A 17,374-nucleotide genomic window follows, 5' to 3' on the forward strand; every position below is an offset into this window, starting at 1 on the left:
TCTATCATCTCTTAGCACTTTATTGACTTAGTCACATCAATACCGTGTTGTACTTTTTTAAAAAAATATTTTACTTATAGATAGATACGTGTTTTCCAAAGTAGGAGGCTAGAATACATACATAATAGCTACTGAGTTTATTACAATTAGTGACTTTTAAACTTACATGGGCTTTCCTCTATATCCTTCCCCGGACTTTAAAAACTCAGAGAGTAGGGCCTAGAACAAAGGCCCTGGAGAGACAAAGCTTTTATGAATTTTTTAACATTCTTCTGGTAAAAACAAGTATTTCTTAAGACTGATTTTGTCAAAACACACACCGTTCTCCTGTTTGTTTCTTTGTTAAACCCTCAATGTGTTCCCTTCGCCTCAAGAAGTCAGACAAAGGTAGATAAAAGGGCTTGGTGGTGTGGGCCCTCTGTCCTTAGCAGCCTTTCCTTGAAGACTCTTCCTTCTCCACTCTATAACCCACCCACACCGGTCTGCCCTCAGATCAAGCCTTCTTGGCCCCTTCACCTTGGCTCATTCCTCTTCCTGCTTTTATTGCTTGCCTTTATTCTTGGCCATGCCTGGCCTTCCTAACCAAGTCAAATTCAATACACAGGGACTGGCCTTACCCACAGTTATGAGGATCTTCTCATCTCGAGTAAATTAATCAAGATACTTCCTCCTCGCAGCTATCATCACAGGCTAGCCTTAATCTAGACCAGTGTTTCTCAATCTTGCTAATGCTGTGGCCCTTTAATATACATCCTCATGTTGTGGTGACTCACCCCAACTATAACAGTCTTTTCATTGCTACTTCATAACTGTAATTTTGGTACTGTTACAAATAGTAATATAAATAATTGATATGCAGGATATCTGATATGACTCCTGGGAAAGGGGCCGTGACCCACGGGTTGAGAACCAATGATGTAGACATTCTCACAGGTATGCCTGGGAGCCTGTCTCCTCAGTGTCAAGTTGATAATTAATACTAACCATTACACGAATGCCAGCCACCTTTGTGCCTGGTACGGTACCTGACCTTTGGTATCATAAATATTGAGCAGCGCTTGATGTTAGGTCTCAGTTGCTCTCCGCCTCATTATTTGAGTCAGGGTCTCTCCCAAAATCTGCAACTCCTGGAATCAGCTAGCTGGTTGACCAGGAAGTTCTAGCTAGAGCTCCACCTGCCTCCACCTTCCCAGCTCTAGCATCATGGCTATGTACCACCATTCTAGCTTTTTACATGACTGCTAAAGAAATGCATTCAGATCTTTATATGTAGGCAGCAAGCACTGAATCGTCCCCTGAGATCCCTTCTGAATTATCTTTTAACTAACATGGAAATAACTCAGTGTTGTGCAACCAACTGTCAGAACTCTTTTAATCTTACAAAATGGAAACCCACCCTCAGCCTTGGTGAACACCCTCAATTTCTGCTTTGTCTACCTTGACTCCTCTTGACACCTCACTGACATGAAGTTATACAATCTTTGTTCTTTTGTGCCTGACTTACTTCAGCATCCTCAAGTTCGTGTCCATACTCAGCAGTCCTTCCCTGAATAGCAGATCTCTAAAGTTTTCAAATACAAGATTTTTTTTTAAATCTACCAAGTTACAATTACCAAGGCTCAACACTTGGGAAAACAGAATATGCCCATTCTCTGTGCCCTAGCCTGTGTTCCATGTGTGTCAAGAGACTCCGATCACATAGGTAAGTAAAGGAAGACCCTAGAAGGAGCCTCATACTGATATTCAATGGCCTCTCCAGCATGACAATTGGATGCTGATACCAACAAATATTAAAGTAGTCGCTATACTGGGGAGTCTACCCGAGTCGCCCCCTTTAATCTTCAGAACCACTCTGAAATAAGTGCTGTTCTCTGCAGTACAGAGGTGAGAACCCAGAGATTCAGATTGCCTATGTAAAGTGTGCACTACACATAGGTCAAGAGAAAGACCTGAAATTGATTCACCTGGACTCCACTAACAAGCTCCACTATCAAGGAAGATCTGGCTCAGAAACCAAAGTACTTGGTGGTACTGGACTCCGAAGAGTAAATTTTCAGTCCAGCCATACACTGGATAAAGCCCAGACAAGCCACCGTCTTTCAGATACATCCTGCTCAGGTCCTGCTGGGCTGTGCTCAGCACCTTCTTGTGATGTTCCCCATGAAGAAGTCAGCACATGGGGAGTTAACTTTACTGTGTTTCTTCCTGTGACTCAGCTCTCATATTAACTAGGTTTTCCTAGATCTACTCCAAGAACTGCATGAAAACTGAGCAGAGGACCAACTCCCTCTCCTAAATGTTACTATCAATGCTTGACCCAAAGTCCTAAAGCGGATTAGCTCTCTGTTCCCATGGAATTCTGGGGTCCCTCTCCCCCAATTCCAATACTCTGTTGTTTTAGTCTCTTCCGCCAGCAGCACTGAGCATCTGGTCCCATGCCAGTTCATCCCAAACAAATATTAGTCCTGTGTTTTACAGATGAAGAAGTCAAGGTGAACATGGAGATTATGTAACTTCTTCAAGCAAACTGTCACTGTGACCTTGAAGCCATACTCACTCAAGACAGCTTGAAATTCAGCAGCAAGATAAAAATGCTGCCAGTAGCAGGGCTCATTCCCTTACACCAGCACAAAGGCAGTCACAAACATTTCAAAAACCTCTGTATTTGGGGCATTAAAACCAACCAACCAACCAACCAGAAAACCTACTTTAGAACACTTTTTAAGATTAAATAACAAAAGTACTTAAGAAAACCATTATTTAAAAGTACTCTTTAAATCTTTTGTTTCAAACACCCAAACACACACACAAGCACATTCACATGCACACGCACACACACACACACACACACACATACACACACACAGGAGGCAAAGAAGAGAATAGACTGACTGACACAATCACTGAAGACTAAGATCAAGAACACAAAGAAGCCATGTAGAGGAGGTCTTCTGTTCTCATTAAAGCTGCACTACAACCCAGCTGGTACCATCTTTTTTTTTTTTTTTTTTTAGAAGAGAAACTGAGAATCATAAAGACTGCACAGGTTGTTCAAGTCTATCCAGCTTGACAGTATTGGCCTGCATCTGAATCAGGTCTGCATCGGCACATGCTCTTCCCATGACAATGTGGTACTTCCCTAAATAAAAGGTCTCCCCTACTACACAAACTGAAATTACAAAAGGAAAGCCTTGTTCCTTCAGCCTGCAGAACTGTGTTAGACCAGGGATGGCTCCAGCAGCAGGGGGCAGCAGGCAAGAGGGAGTGAAGGTAGGTCATGACATCATGCCTTCTACAATGACAGTTGTAGCAGGGCCACAGGGATTGGTGAGCTCAAATCAAGGATCTGAGCTTATCCATTTACCAGTTCCAAAAAGAAACTCCACATTCAGACTTCATGTACACATTTATTCATTTATTCAGAGGAAAAGTGAACATCCAACAGCATATCTTTGGGGATGAAAACTACTAATGTTTTTTACTGGGTGGTTTTTAATTGAAGAGTGGCTGGCTTAGCTCTCCTTCCCCACCCCACCACTTTAGCCAATTATCTTCTAAAACATGGGTGTGGGCCCATGCTGCTGGGCTAATTGCATCAGTCCAAACTGAGCCTGGTGGGGTTACTCCAGCAAATGGAGGAGAGAAGGAACCCTCCACTCACATCAGATTATGATTCCAAACAGGGGCCAAGCCTTTTGTCTGGAAAGGGAATGTTGGTGTTAGATTACCAGGAATTGCTCCAGGAGAAATTCCACCCAGACTCGGCATGCAGCAACACAGGTTCGGTCTTCAGTAAAAAATAAGGGAAATGGCACCTCTCTGTTTACTTTCCATGTCTCCATTTGCATATTTGAAAATAAAATCCAATGATGGTTACTAAATCTAAGTCACTAAATGATATCTCAACCAACAAGGGGATGCCAATGTACACAATGGGAGTCATATATGTCAGACCATATCAAATGTCCATGCACATGATGAGCTCTAAGCTTATAGTGAAACCGAACAATTCCCATCATGCCATATTGTCACTTACCATTTAACATTGAGGGATGTTCAAGTACACAAATACCACCGTGTTATAACTGCCTACAGTATTCAGGACAGTGATATATTGCATAGATTTGCAGTCTATACACACAGCCTATGCTTGTAGAGGCTGAATCATCTTGGTTTGTGTAAATATAATCTATTATGTTTGGACAATGGCGAAATGTGTTTTTCAGAACATATGGCCATCATTAGGTTAGGCATGTCTGCACTTTTCAATTCTTATCTGTGTCCGCCAAGAGCCTGCTATGTGAGCTGCTTGCCTGTCCTCTCACTGCCACTGCCTTCCATAATAAAGGCAATGGGCAACAGCTGGCAAGACACTCGGGCCAGTAACAGATTCACCAAAAGACCTCCTGTCTGCTTCCTATCACCATAATTGCTGACATCTCAGCAGGAGAGCATCAAGACACTCCTCCTTCCACCCCACCCCACCCATCTCTTGCTGTGAAACTCCACTTAGGCAGTTTTGCCCCCTTTTCCATTAAGCAACTGTTCTTTCTTTGACCAGTACCCTCAGCACTGGGTTAATGGACATGGGTCTCTTGAGTATAGATAACACATGTTCTATTCTCCTCTCCACAGGCTCCCTGCTGACTATGAGCAAGGGCTGTGGGCCTCTGGTCTTGTAGGGATGAAAGTCTTCCTACAGTCATCTTCTTGACTATACTGTCCAGAAGTGTCTCCTAAGCCTCAGTCATGTGTGCATTAATATTGTGATTTGGGCATCTCCATATGATACCTGTGTGATTATCTAATATTTTATTTTCTATATTGTCCAGATGTTTGTTATAAGTTATGAAAACCTTGTATTTCCTGTGATGACTAAAGTAAATAAACGTGACTTTACAATATCCCAGCAGAAATTCTTCCCAGCTTTTTGGGGAATTACTCACAGAGGATCATCCTATGTAGCTAAAACTATTCCTTCTACTGCTCATCCAAGAGGCTCTCCTAACCCTGAACCCTTCCCTCTCCAGGGCCTCTGAAATTCCACCAGGAGCCTTATGCAGATACAGAACAGCAAGGCTACAAACACAGAGCTGAAAACAGGCCCAAACCAACAACTACAACAACAACAAAAAAAAAACTCCATACACACAAAAACATCTGTACACTAAGACCCTACACTTCTGAGACTGAGAACACAATATAAGGTCAAGTATTAATTTAACTTCAAATAACACAAGAAAGCTCATTGTGAGGGTGAGGGGGTGGCAGTAAGTTGCTTTTAGAGGCCAGGAAAAAATAGAAGGCAAAACAAAATAAACCTTTTGAATGATAGACAAGAGATAACTGAACAGAAAACCAATTGTTCTAGAATGTACCCAGAATCCAGAAAGACTGGCTCCCTGAGAGCTAAGGCAGAGAACTAATCAAGTTCCCGAGACAGGCAGTGACCTAGCACATTTCCTGACTTGCAACCCCGCCTCCCAGAAGTCAGTGTTCTCCGCCTAGGGTTACAGCAGACACTCCGGAGACAGTACAGCTTAACTCACAAAAATGAAGACAGATGGGGGTGTCACCTAACTTACATTAGCAACAGGCTGAAGGGCTATGCACACGGCCGATGTGATTACCAAGTGGGCTTTCTCTAAACAGAGATCTTATTTCTCTTGATAGAGGACACACTAGTGTTCAGGGATGGATAGTTATGGCTTATAGACCTCCATGAGGATTCCCTTTAGGAAAGCAGTTAGGAGGGGGTTGTCTGGAGGGGGAAGACCTGCTGGAGATGCAAAGCCAGCTCTTTCATGCCAGGTTCCTGCTGCTCGGCTTTCTGATGAAGACCTGGTGCCAAACATACTGTGGGGCTCAGGTTCTATGTCAAGCCTTTGGTGGAGTCTTGATAAATAAACTCAGAAACCGCCTTTTGTAACCTTTACATTGAAGCAGTTCTCACCTGCAGAGGCCTGCCCAGAGGAAATTGTTGTAACTTTGTTTGGTCCACTCCAGCTTGGGCTGACCTTGGGTCACGGAAGTTTCTGCAGCTGCCTGGGCTGCTGTCCTGTGACTTGTCCTTCCGCAGATATGGGTTTATGAGAAAAGTGGGCCAGCTCTGGGTAAAGCCAAAGAACTACTCAAGAAGCAGGGAGCACACAATGAAATGCAGATTCTCTGCTTCCTAGTCCCCAGCTGAGTCTCATCTGCCTCAGTGAGAGCCTGGGAATATGCAGCTGTGGCCAGTAGTATGGAGGCTTCTGTGACCTGGAGGGAGACACTGCTGCAGGGTCCCCCTGAAGGACATTTCTGACAGAATCCACCTGGGACAGAAATGTTCCAGCTGCTACATCGTCTTCAGTTGAATCATCTTCAGTTGAGTTTTCCTACCAAGTTCCGATTTCATTTCTTCATGAATCCTCATGCCCCCAAGGCTCTACTCTTCCATTTCCAAGGAGAAAATATTTTTGGAGAAGCAGTAAGAGTCACTTATTCAAGTCTGCCCAAGCCTCATTTCACCATCAAACCTGTGGCACCTTCCCTAGCTTCTATTCTCTTATGTTGAGGACTTCCTGTGTTTAGCCATAAAAGGACAAGGACGATTGTCTTGTGCAACAACTGAATGGGAAGCAAATAGAGACAGATTCGCAGCTACTCTTTGAGAACCAGGAGCTAACCGGAGGTTTTTAAAACAAAAAGGGAAAGTTGAAAGAAATTAAATAAATGAAATTTAATTAATTAAATTAAAAGCCAGCTTAAGATATATATTTTTTAAAAAGAGGAGGGGTTTAACATATGCTGCATTGCATCTGATGATCATCCTATGTAAAATGCCCAGTTATCTTTATGATCTAAGGCAAAAGAAAAAAAGCCATGATTCTAAGCATATCAGCCCCTCTCAGAGGGAGATGTCACATCCATGGATGTAAGATACAGATGAGAGATACTTTTTAAGAGTTCATCTAGGCCAACAGGGTCCCTACAAAAGCTTAAGTGCCTACCCAAAAGCCAGATGACTTAGTTCAATCCTGAGGACCCCCATGGCAGAGGAACTGAGTACCCCAAGCTGCCCTCTGACTCCCACATGCATACAGCTCCCCATCCACACCTCCACAAAACAATCAAACCTGCAATAAAAAATTTAAAGGACCCTAACTATACTGACTTTTTAAGACTATTTTCCTATCATTAAGCTACCATGTAACACCTATGTAAGCAACATTCCTATCTCCTTAGGGACCATTGGTAATACAGATCTGAGCTAAAGCACGAGAGAGCATGTAAGCAGCTTCTATACAGTCACAGCACCGTTTAACAGCAGGAGACACAGTGTAGTATGGACGACTAGGACAGGTCTAGGAATCAGTTCCTCAAGTGATAGCAAGAGCAACCATGTGACCCATCGTCTCGTCACTTTTATTAAGATGTACTTTCAAATTCAAAGCATCTGTGAGAAGTTTCTTTTTAAGATTAAAAACTTAGGTATGTGAGTGTTTGGCTGCATGTCTGTGCATCCCATGTGTGCTTATGAAGGTCAGAAGAGGGTATTAGCTCCCCCTGGAGCAAGAGCTATGGATGATTGTGAGCTGCCATGGGGATGTTGGGAACTGAAGCTTGCTCCCTAACAAATGTGCTTAACTGCTAAGTTGTCTACCCAGCTCTCTTGCTCTTAGACAGGGACACACCCGTTATCTTTTAATCATAAGGACTTTTTGAGGTCTTAGATTTTAAACATAAAGTACAGAAAACAGTGCACTTTCCACATTTTGCTATCAATACATTTCAAAGGTCATATACAGAGAGACACCAAGTGGAGTTTCCATTTTAAATTAAGTTGAGCTATTTACTTATATAATCAAATCTTCATAATGTTATAAAGGTGGGATGCACTAAAAATTCAATATAAGCATTTAGCTCAGTATTAATTATCTTACATCAGGAAGCATTTGGCACTGGTTTGTGTTCATTTCTTGGATGCAGTTACATGATCCAAAGATCTCTGTAATGGGCAAGCATCAATCCTTCTGCAAAGAGCTACACAACTCAGCTGCTTTCTGGCACACTTCTCGAATCTCAGCATTCAGGAGACTATCACAGGAGGCTTGTAAATTTGAGGCCAGCCTGGGCTACATAGTAAGACCCTGGGCCTCCACATCTATCTGTCACCCCTCTCCCAAGAGGTTAAAATAAAAAGCTATACAGTTTAGTTTATTCTGTGTCCGTGGCTCATTTATAAAACCCTAGGAAAGTAACATACTTGTTTTCAACAAGACTGCATTTTGGAGCTTTCTCTAGAGCTCCATTAATTTACCCTGGAGATTAATAAATCCCATGAATGTCAAGGAGAATCCTATCCTCCTTGTATGTTTTATGGCTAACAGATAGAACAGCAGAATTTCCATCAGCATCACTCACGCCTCTTATTAGAAAGATCGTGAATTCACCTGCTGAAGGAGACTGACTCCTGGTTGATTTACAAAAAGGGCAAACGTACGGGTTTTCAGGAATGGCTTTAGAGCCTCCCACATATCACTGCTACTTCTGAAAATAAGCACCACTTCCCATTCTTACAGTAACATCCACTGAGAAATCCTAGCATCAGGGCACTGGTAGGGAGTGGCTCGCAGCCTGTGGAGGGTGCTGGGGCCACACTAACATTAGAACAGCTGACTCCAAGAGAGCCTGCAGTCAGAACCGCCCTGGCACATCATGACAACTATTGTAGAGTTGGATATGTTGTGAGTGGAAGGAATGTGAACTCAGTACGAGCAGTTAGTGGTCCTTAACCGCTGAGCCATCTCTCCAGCCCTATTTATTTCATTTTCAAAAACAACCTAAAGATTCATATTATCTTTGGTGGTTACTTTTGGTTTGTTATCCTGACTTGATTGAGTGGAGCCTGGAAAATAGATACCAAGATGTAGGATGGTTGTAAATATACTGGATGATGTGGAAAGGGAGTTTGTGGGAGGAAGATGGAAGTGTGGAGGAATGGGATAGGAAAAGACTAAATGGTAAAGATTGTGCAAATATGGATAATTCTAATGTTCTCTCAGAAGAGGGTATGCGGATGGAAACACAGTTAGCAAAAGCCATCCTGACGAGGCTTTAGATGAAAATGAAGAACCTGTTGGCAACTGGTCCAGTGCTCATTCTTGAGTCAGCAAAGCAATGGTCTGGCTACTTTTCCTGAGTCTTATAGGAAATTACGCTTAAAGGTAACAGAATGAGTCTGACAGGCATAATAGATTCGGGCTGCTGTGTGGCTGTTACTACATGTTGCTCTCTTTCATTTTTGATATCACAGTGCAATTATATAATTTCCCCCTTCCTGTTCTTCTCTTACTAGATGCTTTTAGCCAAAAAGAAAATTTGTGGCAAAGATGAGCAGAGAACAAAACCTTGAAAAATCCTCAGCTTGAGCTAAGGAAACATCAGGACAGAAGGAACCCACAAGCCAGGTGATGGAGGAATGTGTGGCCAAGAGACCTTCAGACATGACCTGGCCACTGCACGCAGGACCTCACTGCAGCTGCAGGTGTCTGCATATGTGTGACCTTCAAGATTGGGGCCTGTGAACATTTCCTTGTGAGTGGTAGAGTTCCATGAAGTCCTCCCTGCACCCTGAGGGATTATTGGCAGTTAATGGTAGTGAGTTTAGGGGTGTCGTTTTCTTCAGTGGTAAAGTCACTGCTAGGCTGCCAGTGCACTGGCGAATTAACTTCTTACCCATGTTTATGCAGACAACTCTGGATTCCCTGGGTCCCATGCAAGTTAAAGACGTGAAACTGCGAGGAAGCTATGAGGAAGAAGGTTTGTAGGAGGATGAGAGGGAGAAATGAGGTGAATTTGACTAAAATTCATTATACGCATCTATGAAATGGTTCAGGAATTTTTCGTTTGTTTGTCCATTTTGTTTTTTTCGAGACAGGGTTTCTTTGTATAGCCCTGGTTGTCCTGGAACTTACTCTGTAGACCAGGCTGGCCTTGAACTCAGAAATCCACCTGCCACTGCCTCCCAAGTGCTGCGATTAAAGGCATGCATCACCACCTCCCAGCCTGTCCAGCAATTTTTAAAAGTTAATTCACAGGCTGGTCAGAAAGGCAAGATATTTAGAGATGCATCCAGGACAGCGTAGTTTCTAAAGAGGTGCACACCATTGAAAAGAAACCTAATGTCTGCATGGGTACAATAGGAAATATAATAGAAGAGTGGTCTATGAGATCAGGGGAAGCTATCACAGGCTCAAGGATATCAACATGAAAAATTGTTTCCAAGACCTCCAGTTGAGACATAGCCAGAGGTATAGAGGCCATGAGGGCCTTGTGCTCACAGATAAGTACTAGGGAAAGCAGGAATGTTAAACACACAGGCTCTCTCTTCAAGGTAAGGAGAACTGTACCTGGTTCTTGCCTGGAGGCCTGAGAATGAATGTCGATAATAAACAGGCTGGTGATCTCTGCTATATGAAGGGCCAGCCCACACCTGAACCCCCAGACTATTATGTTTGTTCAGACTCTTCCTCTCTAGACTTTTATCTTCAGTACTGCGTCTAAGTTAATAAAACCCATCTTTATGGGAGCGGTCACATGTACTTTACGATAGTCCAGGTAACTTGTGCGCTATCTGTTGGGCCAGGCCCATCCTGACTTCCCACAGACTCTTCTGTTTGTCTCTGTCATTCTCCCTAGATCTTTATCTTGTGCATTGTTTTTGAGTCAACAGAACCCATCTCTATGGAAGAGGACATATGTACTTTGTAAAGAGTATCAATGTAATCATATCTTAAACTTTGTTATACACACGGAATTAAATTACTACCAGAAAACTTTATTCCAAAATGATGCCATGCTTAAATATGGCTAAAATAAACTTTGCAGGGTCAGACTCTAGAAGTCTGAATCACCATCGCTAGCTAAGCTGTGCTGAACCAGGTTCCTTTCTTGCCTCACGTGGCTCATTACCCTGGTGTTTGCAGAGGCCCCCAGAGTGAGGTACCCTGCACGGCCCAAAATATCCCAGGATCTGTTTTCTGCTACTTAGCTATTACTTAGATACTTAGACACTTAGATACTACTAAAGTTCAAGTAGGTCCAGGTACAGTTTGAGCTGGTGGTAATCTTTTTCATTATCTATGTGACTCTGGTTTTGGCCTCCACCAAGATTTCAAAGGGAGGATGGGAAGGTCTGGTTATGTGTGGCAGGTGTTAGCACCCTTGCAAGCAGGCCCTGACAGGGCAACGTGTGGAGTTGTGACAAGAAATCTGCAAGTGAAATAGAGACCTTAGAAAGAGCAAATCTGTTATGCTTGTCAGAGGACGCTATAGACAGCAAGCAGAGACAGTATCACCAAGTGGGTTAGGTTACATTCAGCAAGGTTGTCGGAGAAGGGCTGCCTAGGCCACATCAGACTGCAGTGTATAGACATGGAGTCAAGGGATGTGAAGCTTCAGTATTATAAAAGCTAGCCAGCAGTGAGGAAGTGTCTAGGTGGCCTCCAGCTTGATTTTTCCACATCTTGCAACCAAGGTACATAGTGTCTTCAGCAGTAGAGTCTTATCTCCTAGCCCTGGCAAGTAACCAAGAAGAATGACAGGGGCCTGTACAGTTTTGCCTGATGGATTTTGTGAGGATATTTTATCATAGCAATAGGAAAAGAAACCAAGATAGCTACTACCTGAATAAGTTATCTATCCAACGGTATCCTAAAGGCAGGGGCTGGGGAGCTTTCCACTAAAACTCAAATGGATGTAGCTCAACAGGATCACAAACATAGAAAAGAAATTCGATTGTTACAAGGCCAAGTTCATCATTCCCTTCCCCATCATTTGGTGGGATTCCCTCACAACAGCAAGAAGTATAAAGAAGTAAAGGAGAATGGTCTGGGGAGTCTTGCTTCCACTTTAGCCCTATGATACAGACATGACCTCATGGCCGTCCCATTGGAAAGTGGAAGAAACATGTTATAGCATGATAATGATAACAAGGCTATCAATTTGAGGTCAACAGAGTCTCAGTGAAGCTAAGAGCATATGCGTACTACATCCTCTGATTCTCTTTCTTCACATTCTACCAGAGCCTTAGACAAGTTTCTTAAGCTCTTTGGAGCCTGGTTTTGACAGCAATTAAGAGTGTATAGTAATGCCATTAAGTCAGCATTTATTGTAAGAATTAAAATCACATTTCAATGTAGAAATAAGTATGTATGCATTACTTATAATAATTGGTAAGAGGGTGATTGTAGAAATGGAGATTAAAGAAGCCAATGCATTAATTTGAGAGAGATGCTATATTTAGGAGACAAAGTTAGAAGCAGAATTACTATCTTTGAAGTTAGTAACTTGGTGACATTTTTATGAATAATGAAGAAATTTGAAAAATGATCATAAGCTGTTACATAGCCAGTGGCTTTAAATAATGGCAATGTGTTCTCTCACACAGGGAGACCACACCATGTTGCTCCCCTAGCTCACAGAGGGAGACCACCCTCTGCTTCTCCCCTAGCTCTAGTGTGTCTAACGGTGCTGGGTGATTCTGGGCTTGTGGCCATTATCCAGTTACCTCTCCTCTGTGCCTATATTCACATCTCACATCACTCTTCTGTAGGGATATAATCATGTTGGATTTAAGGCCCAATCAAATGTACCCTGAGTGCCTCATCATTTATCATGTTCACAAAGACCCCATTTCTAAAGAAGGCCACACTTAGAGGTTCTAAATCCATCATGACTTTAGAGAGTAGAAGTACTTGACAAACCACTAGAACGTCTGTTTCTCACTGATGCCCTTGCTGGATAGAATAACTATTAGTCACAATAGGGTTTTTACAGAAGTGTCCACAATGATAGGGATTCCTACATATTTTATAAGTGTGCTAAACCAAAATTTAAAAAAAGTTAATTTGAGAATTTCATACAATATATTTTTATCGTTCTGCCAACTAACTCCTTCAAAATCCATCCCACTTCCCTAATCCCTTAATTTTGTGTTTTCTTGTCTTTTCTTTTCATTTTTAAGCAACCAGTTGACTCACATTTCAGCTGGCCATATACTTTTGGGTGGGGGGCCATCCACTGGAGCATAGCGGCGTACTTGAAGCCACACCATTTAAGGGAACTGACTCTCCTCCTCCCAGAAGCCAGCTACTACCTATAGTTCCTCACTAATGACTAGGGGCTCACCAATCCCTTCCCTTTCCATTGTAGCCAACCTTTTTATCCTCCATCACAAAAGGGAGAGAAAGAGTTGGGTGTGTCCTCTTTGCAAGCACCATTTGTACTTTTGCTAGCATGTTAAACAATTGTCTTCTTAACTTTGTCTAAAAAAGAGAAAGGTGTAAAAGGAAGAATGTGTCATAATGTAACCCCATATAGGAACTCACTGTGTACACCAGGCTAGTCTCAAATGCAGAGAGATTTATCTGCTTCTGCCTCTCCAAATTGAGATTAAAGGTATGAACCACCATGCCAAGCTATATTTCTTTTCTAGATGAAGATTTTTCTTAGCTATCTTATTTGAGGGATAAAGGTATTGGTGCCAGCTTAATTTCTTACCAGCGATCCAAGTTTGGACTCAGGGATCCAATTTCCATTTAATTTGGTGGGAGCATCATTCAACTCTCTTAATTTGAAAGCCTTTTATTAAGATATACATTCTCCTGCCCAGCCCAAGTCCCCTACATCCGTCCTTAGTCTCTGCTGTATTGTAAGCTTACTCACACATATGTGGTACTGCTGGAGTCCAGACAGCATTTAAGATTTCCACCTACAGCCTCCATGCTTCCTGACACCCTAGAGCCCCAAATCAGCTGACCTCCACAGCTACTTCATTTTAATCCCCAACTTCCTTAACAACTATGGGCCAACCATTCTCCCTTAATTATCAGTGGTTTCAAAAATATTCTCATCTCAGCTTCAGTTTTCCCCACAGTTAGATTAAAAGTAGCTTTGTGCTTTGTCTCCTTCCCAAACACCTAGCAACTTGCAGAAGTCAGATAACCAATGCTTGCTGGCTGAAAAGTTAAAGGAACAGCAGCCTGCAGATGCTCCTGCATGCCAGGGATTGTCACAGCGCCTCTCCCATAGTTAGACAAGGGAACACAAATTCAGAGTGCCTGGCTGTGGTCCTCTTTCATCTTCTCCACACTCAAGGGAACAAAAAGAATACAGAGTGTGTATGTCTGATTCATACCATCCTCTCTGCTTTCAGCCTTGCTCTCAGAGGTACTCAAGGCCCTGGAATTTCATTGTCCTAAAACCCTGAGCCCAGATATGGGGTTTATACAGGCCCTTCTCTAACCTGAGAAGAATATACCACTGGGCTATCTTTCCATAGGCCTGAAGACAAGAGATGGATATTTGGGAAGGGGGCTAGGCTGATCTCAGACTCTGTGGGTGGAAAGGCCAGTGAGGACACCAGCCAGGGCTTGTATCTGCCCTTCTTCAGTTCCTGTAAGTGCCCAATATGCACTCAAGCTGAAGAGGTAAGTAGCAATAACCAAATGTCCTCCTGTTCTGGATTTGTCCAGGACATGTTTCACCTGGGTCCATTCTGGTGTGGATGTACTCAACAAAGACTTTACTAATTAAAGGAGAGTATACTGAAAGCAGATAAAATCTTCATCTTTCATCCCAGATTTTTAAGACTTGAAAGAGACTTTGCAAGCATGTAAACATGGCTCCGATTGTTAGTTAAAATCACTCTAAGTGGGGTCCCAAGTCATCAGGCCACCTGAGACTCTAAAGCTTTTTCCTTCCCCTTCTCCTGAAGCCTGGTCAATTATCTAGTGACACAGAATTCAATTTGAAATGAGTTCCTGGGGAATGGCGTATGAAAATCCTGAAGCAGCATCAGAAAGTAGCAATTCTCAAGGGTTATTCAGATAAACTTCAAAAGTATTTGTTCCTAATAAAATGCTGAAACCGCAATCATTAGTGAGGCAAGACCGTGCAAGAGACAGAGATGGAAGAGGGCAAAGAGAAATGCCTGCACAGAAACTATGTGTGCCCAATACTATATTGACATGTTCAGTAAGTGCTATTTCAGTGCACTGGGATTAGATCTTAGTCATACATAGGAGGAAAAGAAAACCAGGCCTATATGGCATATTAAAAGAAACCCAAAATCAAAAATCAAAAATACAGACGATTTAAATGACCAAAAGCCTTCAAGAACTTAAGGTGAAGTTTGTTTAGCACTGCATTGGGGCAATTCAGGTTATTTTAACCACATGAAACCACAAAGATTGTATGATGGAAGAACTTTAACATAGGGAAATGTTTGTATTATTCACTTAAAAAGCCATTCATGACAAATCAAAATTTAGGACGTGCCGTTTGCTGCCACGTCAGACTCTGATATGATTTCTCACCAAGAACGCTTACAAAATGAAGAAGCAGGCTCACTATGTCTTCTCCCTGAATCATTATGAAATGTAAGTGTCCAACTCCAGACGGCTCACATAAACAGACTATATTCTCTGGGATCTAGTTGAATTACATATATTTGTGGGTGTTTGTTTCCTTCCTTCCTTCCTGTGTTATTTTTTATATTATTTTTATATATGAATGTTTGTTTGAATGTATATCTGTGCACCAAGTGCAACCAGTGTCCATGGAAGTCAGAAGAGGGATCCGGTGGGGCTGGTGTTACAGATGGTTGGGAGCTACCATGTGAATGCTGGGAATTGAACCCAAGTCCTGTGAAAGTGTTCTTAACCACTGAACCATCTCTCCAGTTCCCTTTTCTCTAAAATTTAAGTGTGGAGCCAGTGAGATGATTCCATAGCTAAGGGAGCTTGTCACTGGGCCTGCAGACCTAGATTATTTTTTTTAATTAGGTATTTTCTTCATTTACATTTCAAATGCTATCCCAAAAGTCCCCCATACCCTCCACCCAACTCCCCTACCCACCCACTCCCACTTCTTGGCTCTGGCGTTCCCCTATACTGAGGCATATAAAGTTTGCATGACCAATGGGCCTCTCTTTCCACTGGTGGCCGACTAGGCTATCTTCTGATACATATGCAGCTAGAGACACGAGCTCTGGAGGGTACTGGTTAGTTCATATGGTTGTTCCACCTATATGGTTCTAGATCCCTTTAGCTCCTTGGGTACTTTCTCTAGCTCCTCCATTGGGGGCCCTGTGATCCATCCAACAGCTGACTGTGAGCATCCACTTCTGTGTTTGCTAGGCCCCGGCATAGCCTCACAAGGGACAGCTATATCAGGGTCCTTTCAGCAAAATATTGCTAGTGTATGCAATGGTGTCAGCGTTTGGAGGCTGATTATGGGATGGATCCCTGGATATGGCAGTCTCTAGATGGTAGGTCCTTTCGTCTCAGCTCCAAACTTTGTCTCTGTAACTCCTTCCATGGGTGTTTTGTTCCCAATTCTAAGTAGGGGCAAAGTGTTCACACTTTGGTCTTCGTTCTTCTTGAGTTTCATGAGCTTCACAAATTGTATCTTATATCTTGGGTATTCTAAGTATCTGGGCTAATATCCACTTATCAGTGAGTACATATCATGTGAGTTCTTTTGTGATTGGGTTTCCTCACTCAGGATGATGCCCTCCAGGTCCATCCATTTGCCTAGGAATTTCATAAATTCATTCTTTTTAATAGCTGAGTAGTACTCCATTGTGTAAATGTACCACATTTTCTGTATCCATTCCTCTGTCGAGGCAGACCTGGATTCTATCTCTGGAATCCACAGGGGGGGGGGGGCGCGCGGGGGGGGCTGACTCCCACAGGCATCCTCTCTGTTTTCTGACATCATCTATTCAAACGCTCGCTCTTTTGTTTTTCCTTGTGGTTTTCTTAGCTCTTGAGAAGACATATTCTTCCACATGGGCTCCCACACATGCACATGTATACACACACACATAAAAAGTGAAAATTTTTTTTCTAATACAATACAAATGATCCCTAACCCGGAAGCTGTTAGTTTTACCCAAGGGAGTGTCACTGGGGAAACAAAGTGCTCTTAAAGGCAGGCTGCACACCCAACAGCAGGTGGCCAACAGAAAATAAATCAATGACATCTTTGGTTGTTCCTTGTCTTACAATATCATGTCTGTGCATTTAAAAAAAAAAAAACGTTTGTTTTATTTTCCTACTTACTTATTTACTGCCTGCCTGCTTGTCTGTCTGTCTGTTGTTTCTTAACCTGTAGATTCTGCATATATATTATAGCTTTTGGCTTTGTTTTTTTTTTTTATTGAATTCTTAAATGTGTGAACTCTTATCTTTTTTATTTTCCTTGGGTTTTTTCCTTCTGTTTGCTTTGTCTTATTCTGATTTGTTTTTAATATATTCTATTATATTTTATTTAATTATTACCTTTTAGATTCCTGCTTTGTTTTCCCATTTGTTATTTTTAAGGA

At 42.4% G+C, this 17,374-nt stretch overlaps 1 protein-coding gene across 2 annotated transcripts in view; it reads right to left on the minus strand.

Moving 5' to 3' along the window:
• Positions 1–17,374, minus strand: part of Gna14 (G protein subunit alpha 14) — a 163,997-nt gene that overhangs the window by 71,294 nt on the left and 75,329 nt on the right. The window lies entirely within an intron of this gene.

This window comes from Mus caroli, unplaced genomic scaffold (genome assembly GCF_978045245.1).
Source record: "Mus caroli unplaced genomic scaffold, Mus_caroli_1 scaffold_20, whole genome shotgun sequence".
In the NCBI taxonomy this organism is placed as follows: Eukaryota; Metazoa; Chordata; class Mammalia; order Rodentia; family Muridae; genus Mus; species Mus caroli.